Here is an 11,493-nt window from a genome sequence, read left to right as displayed (position 1 = left end):
TATTAAATAAATGTAAATATTATTGTGACTTTGACGGCTTCATTGTTCTCTTTATATAATTGAGGGAATGAATCTATAATATTCTATATGTTGGATTACCGGCTTATCTTTCTAAATCTAGTTGATCATTTTCTGTTTAGTATTTTCTTTTAGATAATTGGGATTATGAGATTTAATAAAATTTGGAAACATATATGTTTAAGGACTTAAAACAGGTCATACAGGTCACGGGTTGATGACCCGACCCATTGGAACCGGGAACTAATCGGGTATACTAACGGGTTACTCGGGTTAACATGTGTGACCCTAACCCAACCCATTTATTTGACGGGTTTGGCGGGTCAACCCTTAAATGACCCAAAAGCCTTTTTTTCCAACCCAAACCCGCTAATTTCGTGTCGGATTCGTGTCGGGTTAGCGGGTCGTGTACAAAATTGTCACCCCTACATAACATACAACATAAATAGGCAACAATAATTTTTCATTTCCTTATATATCAAATACTATTATATATTTCAAAACCATATTTATTACATTTTTTCCTTTGCTATCCACGGATGCTTGGCATGGTAGTGGAAATGGCAGTGCTTCCGGGCGTAGTGGTCTTTCAGAAACATCAGTCTTTTGGACTTTCGAATTCGCCCAGGAACTTAAGCGCATAAACCACACTTGGGAATAGAATAAACCTCATTTCTCTGGCCTTTTTAGCATTGGTGTAAAACATAGTTTTACAGTCGCATCCCATCTCATACAGATACCTAGCCATGAAATTTACATCGAAACGCCAATTCCTAAGCAAGTCTATGTCATAAACTAACTTCTGAAATTCTCGTTTCACCACCACCTCCATATTGAGCTTAAAGTTGTACAATTGTTAATTGTCACCACGAAAATTTCCATCAAATGGGCCAAAGTCTCTAGATCCGGACAGTGAGGGGTTTGGGGATGGTAATTACGGAAATGAAGGTATCCATCATTGTTACATATAGCCACAACTGCTTCTGGTTTCTTGCCAATAATCTAGTACTTGTCAAATGTGCCCATATCTACATGACTTTTCCACCAATAGTGGGTTTTCATTCTACAATAATTCCTCTCTCGAGTCTTTTCAGAATCACCATCATGGTATATATCCAGAAGGACTTTGATATGCTTTAGTGACCATGGCTGAAACAAAAACCCAAAACACGTCTATATAAGTTCACTTTAGAAAGCGTATTACGGTTTAACTGAATTAAACATGATCATAATAAGACATCTTATCTCCCACCTACGACACTATATAAGGCCACTTTAGACATCGTACAACTACAGTTTACCTGAATTGAACAAGATCATATTACTACATCTTATCTCCCATGTACGACACTATATTAGTCTACTTTAGACAACGTACTACTGTTTACCTGAACTAAACTTGATAATATCAAGACATCTTATCTCCCAAGTACGACACTATATTAGTCCATTTTAGACAACGTACTATTGTTTACCTGAACTGAACTTGACCATATCAAGACATCTTATCTCTCAAGTATGACACTATATAAGTCCACTTTAGATAGCGTACTACAATTTACCTGAACTTAACATGATCATATTAAGACATCTTATCTCCCAAGTACGACACTATATCAGTTCACTTTTGAGAGTTTACTACAGTTTACCTGAACTAAACATTATCATATTAGTACATCTTATCTCATATGTACTCCACTATATAAGTTCACTTTAGAGAGCGTACTACAGTTTAACTGAACCGAATATGATCATAGTAAGACATCTTATCTTAAATGTACAACAATATATAGTGCTATAAAATTCGTATTTGGATAACTTGAAAATACACGCTTAATACGGTTTTCATCCCTATTTAGGATGTTGCTATTAAACTGACATTTAACTCGAATGTAACAAAAACATTTATAAGCGCAATCAACTCAAATATAAACAATTAATTTTAGCCTATTATCAAATGATTTTCTTAGATGAAGAACTATAGAATGAAAGATAATGTATCTTATCAGAGTAGGAATTGAGGGAAAAAAGAGAGGGGAAAGAAATTGGGCGGGAAGAAATGAAGTTTTCATTAGAGACTGTGTACTCAGGAGTGAATGTTGTTGAGAGAGAAGAAGAGACGTCTAGTTTGGGTAGGAATAGGAGAGAGAAAAAAACTTCTGATGTAAGAGATGTGACTAGAGGGTGGGACTAGTTCAAGGGTTTATATGTAAATTCCTATTATGTTAATTTCATTTATTTCAAATAAAAACAACTAATATATATGTGGAAGGGTATTATGGGTACTACACACTATCTTCAAGTGGGGGCCACGTCCGGCAGTGAAATAAAACTTGTCTGGCAGATTCAACGGGTTGTTTTGTCCTCATTTCTCAGTCAATGTCCGATCCAGGCATTTTCTGAATAAACAACCACCCGAACACAAAAGCTCATAAAATAATCCACCAGTGGGATTTCGGTTTTACAATGGAGGAGGTCTACATGGAAATTTTATCTAAACTATATATTTCAATTTCCTCCAATTTTTCAATTGCTCAATAAAACTGTTGCACACATGCATCAAAACTTGTTCCAACGTGTATGCTCGATACGAAAAACAAGTCTCAATCTCTAACTAATATATACTGGAAATGTAGTCATTCATCCAAAATATTTGTATGAGTTGTATGATGAGTCGTAGTCATCCAAATGTTGTTGATGAACAAGCTAGTCCACAGTCCACCTACTAAATAATGGATAAATATCTACGTGGGCAAAATCCCAACCCCACTAAACTAAGCACGTTCAATAATTTGTTACAAATAGACGGGTTTAAAATCTCAAACCAAGCCCAAATATTGAAGAGATCTATTCCGGCCAAAAATGGTGCCGACCCAAAACTGCTCAATAAAACTGTTGCCACATGCATCAAAACTTGGCTTGAATCACACGCGCCGACCCAAGTCTCTATAAATAAAGCCCTAAGCCCTCGTTTTCATTATGTTTTCATCAAACAAAAAAAATAAAAAAATCATCCATTATGTTTCCAGTGGGATTTCTTTTGCCAACACTTCAATATTATCTCTATAATTCTTTTGTCTTATTTGGTTATTCTATATTGTTTAATTTGGTGTAAAACTCTCTCTCTCTCTCTCTCTTGTGTAATTATTTGTTAAACAAATCTATTGAAATTTTAAGTCTGTGACATTGTTGTTTGGCCATGATCTGCTACAATGTTATAGGTGTAGGACATTTTTTTATTCTTCCACTATTCCTCATATATTTATGGTGTTTTGTCTTGAATATCTTTGTATGTGAGGATCTCCCTCACAACACTTTTATGTTTCTACTTCACGTTGTATTTATGTTATTTTTATCAATAAAATTCAATTAAAAAAAAAAGTTTGTTGAGAGATTATTCAAGAAAGAAAAAAGAAAATGTTATGATCTATTTTTACAATAATTGTTATATTCTAAATTTTTTGTTATAAAAAATAAAAAAAATGTTTGTAGGGGGAGACTATTCAAGAAAAAAAAAAGAAAATGTTATGATTAATTTTTATAATAATTGTTATCTTCTAAATTTTTTGTTATAAAAAAAAATGTTTGTGGGGGGAGACTATTCAAGAAAGAAAAAAAAATGTTAGGAACAATTTTTACAATAATTGTTATCTTCTAAATTTTTTGTTATAAAAAAAAGTGTTTGTAGGGGAGACTATTCAAGAAGGAAAAAAGAAAATGTTATGATCAAATTTTACAATAATTGTTATCTTCTAAAAATTTTGTTAAATAAACTAAGTGTTTGCATTCATATGAAATAACGTAAACAAATCATATCGATCTAGGGGTGGGAATTTGGCCCTAACGACCCTAACCCGGCCCTGACCGATCCGACCCTAAGCCCTATAAAGCCCTCACAACTAAAGCCCTCACAGAGTTTAGGGCCGGCCTAGCCCGGCCCTAATGACTTCTAGGGCAGGGCTAGGGCTAAGATTCTAAAACATAGGCCCGACCCTAACCAAGCCCTAACCGGCCCTGTTTCATACTTTCACTATAAATACACATATCATAATTGTCTAACTCTTTGTTAAATATTTTCAATTAAAATAACATTGTCCTTTGTAATTTATCACTTACACCCAAGGGTACTTCCAATAACTTGTTTTATATAAAAACTTGTCAACTTAGCAGCCATGAAGAACAATGAGCACTAGCCTAATAAAAAATAAGACTTTATTCCTTTGATCATCAAGTCAAAGTCCATAACTTATTATTCTCAATTTCTTTTCTCACTTATTTCTTATAAATTATATTTTTATTCACATCCAAGCCAAGTCTAAAACTAAATGTTTCCTTCCACACCATTAAAGCAAAATACAAAGCAGACATTTGTAACATAGAAACCAAAAAACAACCTTTGTCAGAAAAATGACACTTGTAATCTCAAACCTTTCTCTATCACTTGTTCAAAAGCCAATATTTTCATTTCCATATACAAAGCTTGAATCACTTTTAAAGTAGAAGAAATGTAATATTATATTTATTTGAATCTATTATAGAAATAATTTATGATATTACAAATAGTTTAACAACTTCCATGACCCTTAACCAAAACTATTATGTTTCTTCTTTATATCTATTACTTCTTCTTTTAAAATGATAATATAATTATTTGTCTATGTATTTCAATGTTAAATGTAATTTTAGTGAGGTTTGAGTACAAGGAAGAACAAATTCCGAACTCTCGATGTACTTCAGTTCATTAGATTGTGGATGTGCATTTTAAATTTTTGGACTTATACAGGATTATTACTAGATTTGTTGGACTTTGAGTTTGTAGATTATTGTAATATAAATGAGTTTTAAAACCGATGTAAAAAAAAAAAGAAAATATATAGGTTCGCCCTAAAGCCCTAACCCTAAAGCCTTTAAAGAGGGCTAGGTGGGTCGGGTCGGCTTTGAGATTTAGACTTGTGACCGGCCCTAATTCGCCCTATGTTGACTTTAGGGCCGGGCCGACCCGACCCTAATATCTGAAGGGCTTTAAATGTTTAGGGCCGGGCTAGCCCGACCCGGCCCATTGCCCACCCCTATATCGATCTATAAGATGTAACAATTTTATTGGAACTTTGCTTAGGGCCCCTGATTGCCTTGAGCCGCCCCTGCCTCCACGAGGCAAAATTCCAACCCACTAAACTAAGCATGGTAAATAATTTGTTATAGATAGACGGGTTTAAAATCTCAAACCAAGCCCAGGCCCAACCAGTTTCTCTTGCAAGTTAAGAATGAGCCCAACCCAAATATTGAAGCCGAGCTATTCCCGCCAAAATCGAACACAAAGGAAATTTGATTGAGAGAAACTTGGCTTGAATCAAACGCTAGAAATGGTGCCGACCCAAGTCTCTATAAATAAAAGACTTGGGTCGGCACCAAGTCTCTATAAATAAAACAGCCAGAGTCTCGCTTTTGCGAAGAAAGAAGAAGAAGATGTTTCCAGTGGGATTCCATTTTCTTCCTACAGAGGAAGAGCTAATTAAATATCTAGAAGAAGCATGTGAAGGAGGAGGTCTACACGGGATCGTGAACAACGTTATAGTTACAAGAGACCTATATGGGAGTGAGAAGCCTGCAGAGATATTTAACGGAGTTGGGCGGCTGAGTTGTTATTTTTTACTATCCTCAAGAAGAAATATGATAATGGTGGTGGAACAAACATAGATAGAACAGTCGATGCTAAAGGAAAGTGGAAGATGTAGGGCCGTGGGAGGACAAAAGGAGGAGTACACTCAAGTTCAAGGTTGCATGTTGCTTCAGATGTCGTCCCACTACCGAGATATGGCGTGCATACTACCGATGTTGATATGTTTTCCAATCCGACTATGTTATTCCCTTCTCAGAAGAAGAGCCCAAATCTCCGTGATGATAATAACAATGACAACGACTTTGGTTTAAACGAGTTTGGGACGACACAATTAGAATCGAACTGGAACTACAAGAAGAAAAGGAGGATGTTGACATAGCAGAATTCATCAAATTATTTTGAACCGCTACAAGAAGAGAAAGATATTAATTTAGAATCAATAGACATTCTTAGTGAAGAGCCAAAGTCTCGGTCTGATGAGGATAATCAAATGGATCATCATGATATTCCAGCTCAAACTAATTGGGTCCCTTATAATGAGAAAGACATGGAACGGACTTACACAAATCTTGACAACTCTAAGTTCTTAGAGGAACTAGAATCTATTGTGGGTACTCGTAAGTATGATGAGTTGCAAGTAGATAATCCGTTTTGTAAATCATTCATGGGGGAGATGGATGTCGCATCTGCAATGCCAACCTTGAGCATCTAAATAATTCAAAGAATCGCACAGCTTCAATAATGCGGTGCACTAATGATGGTGTGTCAAATAGCAAGCCCTGGGCATGTGAAAAAGCTTATGCCCGGTCATCTACATAGAAGAGAGGAAGAAGTATAACACTCCGTTTTATTCTTATAGTTTTCCTAGTACCATAATAATAATAATAATAGATAATAAAATAATAATAATAATAATAAATATTAGTTAAAGATAGAAACCCCGTAAGTAAAGAGATAAACCTTCCTTTCTTGTTTTTCGGGGGGTTTAAAAAAAACACAGAACAAAAAGTTCACATGGAGAGTTTTTTTTTTTGAAGACAGAGAGGAAAAAAAGAGAGTTTTTCATATAGAGGAGAAGAGAGGATTCTTGCTGAAGATTTACTGATAGCTGATATCAGCAGATAGCAGGAGTGTATCACGAGTGAGTAGATATTTTAATATGGATTTTCTAAATTTCTCGTTTACTGTAGATTTCACGATGCTGGAAAAAAATATGATTTTTACTGTTCACATGTTGTTTTACAATTCGGTTTTAGTATTGTTTATTATTTAGTGTTAACTGCGTTTACAAAGTTGATTATCGTTTGAAGAACCAATGTGTCTCCGGAAAAACTTGTCCGGATCCATTGATAAAAATCGAGTAATCAATCGATTAAGGGTTAATGTAGATTACTTTGTAGATCTAGGTATTCAAGATGTGTTTTCGCGATTTGGTTTGATGGTGAGTTGTTGGTTTATGGGGGCTGTCGAAGCTTTGAAAAAGGTTGTTAATGGCGTCGTCTGTCCTTATTTTGTTTGAACTCTTGTTGTTGTGATTTTGATTGTGGGTTTGATATTGGTTGTAGTGGGCCGGGAGGGTTGAATGCTGGATTGGGTGGGGCTGTTGAAGCTCCAAAGGGGGCATTAATGGAGGTCGAGAATCCAGATCTAGTTTTGATGAAGAGTTTTGATTTAAGGAATTGAGGTTTTTGCTTTTGTTAAAGTGGTAGGGGTTTTGATGGGGATAATTTTTGGTTAGCTTAGGAGTGCCGGTGGGTGGAACTTGTGGTGGTTGATTTGGTGGTGGAGGCGCTGGTGAGGAAGAAGAAGGTGAACAGTGAGTTTTTGTTTTGTTTGGGCTTGGGCCGAATCAGACAAATAGGCTTGAGGGTTTTTTAGATATTCACTTATGGGCTTACGTTTAGTTGGGCTTGGGAAATGCTATAAACACTTTGGCCCGTAGTCTTTGGGTTTTTGGGTTAGAGGAGTTTAGGACTGGTTGACTGATGTTGACCAGTTGATTAGGGTTGACTTTGACTAGTTGATCAAGTTTGACCTTTAACTCGGCAGATGATTAGGTCTATTGGAATAGGCCTAGGGCTATAAGCGTGCTTGGCTTTAGGCTAAGACTTTATATATATACGTGTGTACGTGTATTAACTACTATGTGATATTTTAGTCTTTTATGATATACGACGCTATGACACTTAAACATTGATATATTAATAACACGTAAACAATAATACAAGAAACAAGCTACTCCTCCGTTCTCTGAAATAATATATGCAATAAAGTTCAATAGTGTTCTCAACAAATTTACCACGCCCTTTTAGAATCTCTCCACGCCTCAAGTTTTGGAAATGAGATTTTATGACTGAAGATGTCATGTGATAGGTGGGCATTTATTGAATGTGCCATAAATGGTCCGTTAGCGTTATAACTGGGTATTCATTGACTGTGCCATGAATGACCCGGGTATTCTTTGAATGTGGCGGGAATGACCTAAGGTACATAGGTACTAAAGGGTGGGTGTGTAAGAAAAGTAATTGATCAATTAATAAGAGAAATTGATTTGATTGTGCGGGTGTGTTTGGACTTGCATTTGAATACTTATATGATATCTACATATGTTATTTAGAATTTATAACTTCCGTTTACAGGAGGGTAGGACTTAATAATAGTTTGTGTATGGACGTTGTCCTACCCTTATACAGAAGTGGATATCGGTAAGATTTAATTCAATTACTAAGTTATTAAGATGAGTTATTATAATGAGTTAATAGAATGGAAGTCTTGCTTGGAAAGAAACTATGTCAATTGAAATGACGGAACTACCTGTCTTCTAAGATGAGAATGATTAGGTTATGGGTACATATAAAGTGTGGTTTGGATAATTAAAGTATGGAAATGTTTTTATGTTGTTAGTAGTCTACTCATACCAGCAAATTCTATTTTGCTGACCCATGTTTGCTTTGTTTTGGCAACGTGGGTGTGTTATTGGAAATATAGGTGGAAGGCAGTGGAACCACGACATTTGATTTAGATTCTTTCCTGGAGCAGTCCGTTAGTTCTTTCATTATGTTCGATTCTTTTTGGAAGTATGTAATAACGTAGTTTCATATTCTTATGACATGAGAATACGATGTTGAAAACTTTTATTCTTAGAGTTTGTTTGATGTTTTTATTGGGATGGAAGATAGTCTTTTAATAAAGTGATGGTTGAGAAATTTTGGAGATTATTGTTGTTAAGTTGGTTATTTTATGATGTGGGTTTTCGGTTTTGGCATGTGTTATATCCACCCCGTCATAGCCTTGAGTTTTAGACAATTGAACATAGCGATGTTTGAGATATTTATATTTCAAATATTCACTTTGTAATTGTTTAGAAATTCGGGTTGTGATAAAAGCTAGAAGAAATAATGAAGAAAGGACATACAAACGAAGAGTATAATCTATATGCTCTGTTTGGTTCGCTGGACCTGAATGCAATTTGCAAAAAAATGCAAATACATCTTATTGCAATGCATCAGCTTGCAAGGTACTTCATTTAAAGTTGCTTGGTTCACCCTTTGCAAATGGATGCAAAATAAGCATTTTGTGATTGGTTCACTGCAATGCATATAAATCAATGCAAAATACATATTATTGCATTATATTTTTTATCACTCATTCAAATTTTGTGATTGAATTGGTTCATATTTTAAGTAAACAAAATAATTCTATGCACATGAACATTGGATCACTAATTACTTAAAAAATGAAATAACAACAATTTTATAACGAATAAACAAATATTTGAAGAATGTAATTCAAAGAATCTAAGCATTGAATGACACATTTGTTAAAATCCTAGCTTAAGCACACAAAAAAAAAGGGAAAAAAACTATTAAACCTATCTATTTACATTTCCAACAAATTTATTTCTAAACTCCCAACTAAAAAATAAAAACAGGAAATCAAATATCTTCAATTAGATCACGAAGTTCCTATACCATTTCCTGTTTGAGCTCCAAATCTCCGCCTAAGAAGATTTCTTTCTCAATGGGGTTCCTCATTAAGATTGTGTAAGCCTTCCTTAAGTATCGTTTAGTAAAACCTTCAATCTTCATAACTTGCTCACAAACATACTTCGCACGAGCTGCAAGATCAACAACTTTTTTAAGATCACCTATTGCACCTGTCATATCTTGAACAATCTCTTTCACTTCATCAACCACTATCACTTTCTTACCATGTGGCCTTTTCTCCTCCGATGTGTTCTCTGACATAGCTGAGGCCTTTCGTTTTTCAGTACCATTTTTTGTTTCGCCTTATCCTAAACCAGCAGGATCATTTTCTTCATTTACAACATTCAAGTCAGACACACTATCCATATATATGGGTTAGATCAACAGAGTCTGTGCCTCCAATTGAGTAGGATCCCGATGCGTATATGTTGCCAAAGATGATAGCCAAGTGATCAAGAGGCCACTTTGGCCCCCTATCGCGAAATTCCTTATACTTTTCATTTGATTTATGCCAAAAAAAAAGACTAATAAATAAATAAATAAAATGATAAACTTACGCGTTATAGTAAAAATGTCAAGTAACTGCGAGAAGACATCATACCATTTGGACTCATTAAACTAATACTAAGGAGTTCATGTTGACCCTTATAAACAGCCTAGGTGAATCTCACATGCAAAAACAGCAGGAACACAAAACTGTAGCACTCCAGATAGAACGTATATTTCTTGTGACCAATTATCTTCCAAAACATGAAGAAGTTATTTAACAAGTGAATAAAACTACTTAACACAACCTCCCAAACAGATAGAATATAGTGCTCATTTTCCCATAATAAATTTCCAACAGTGCCTCCTAATTATACATATATGATACAAAATCCACTAAAATCCTAAAGATAAATATGCAACTTTGAAAAAAAAAAATCTCATACAACGACTACACCAAAACCACATCCTATGAGCTGAAAAGACATCTTCCCCTACTCAACTTTAACCAAAGTAAAGCTTATGATAACTCGAGCATCTCCAAATCTGCTCTCAGTCAATGTCCACTACTATGGTAGTTCAAAAGTGTTATGTTTAAATATCATGTTCCCTTTAAGTGGGACTGCCATCTGTCTACACTACATATGAAAATATGACTAAACCATCTTCATCACCTTTCATTTAATTATTAACTTGTTTTCTTATTTTTATAGATAAAATTCACTTTACTGTTTCTTTTAGGCTATGAACCCAACTCATGGACTTCCCACGGTTGGGACAGGTTCACTACTCCACTTGCTATTAACCTGTTAAGCCAATGTCTTTCTACTTTCATCCTTTCGAGTCCACTAATCCATCCAACTCAACTTTCTTATGTCCAGTTCTTCACTACACTAAGTTTAACCCAACATGTTTCCCAATCACCTAACATACTGTTCAACAGAGCCTAAATGGCATGAATCCTATGTTATGCAACTTAATACGTACATTAGTCACCTAAAAAGTGCAACTGCTCGTAGTACAGTAAAGCCATATGCGTGATAACATAAAAGTACATAGGAGCATTAGATGCAGATGTTGTAACAACGAACTTCCATTTCTAGTAAGCTTACTCTGTTGGATAACATTAGTTATCCCACATGACGGACAAACAAGGTCATATTGTAATGGATATTGTGTATTAGGACCATAGTCGAGAACAATATATGAACTGTTTCAGTGAACTGAGAATTTATCTGTTTAAGGAAATTGCACTCCCGTCCATTTTTGGTAGCAATATGTGAACTCCCTAATTATATCTAAAGCAAATTTTAGATAGATAAATTTTGAGAAAGCTATTATTAAAAGTTTCATATTGAGTTGAACTCTTGAACCCTCCCCCCA

The sequence above is a fragment of the Coptis chinensis genome, chromosome 8 (genome assembly GCF_015680905.1).
Source record: "Coptis chinensis isolate HL-2020 chromosome 8, ASM1568090v1, whole genome shotgun sequence".
Taxonomy (NCBI): domain Eukaryota; kingdom Viridiplantae; phylum Streptophyta; class Magnoliopsida; order Ranunculales; family Ranunculaceae; genus Coptis; species Coptis chinensis.
Note: the sequence above shows the minus strand (reverse complement) of the source record.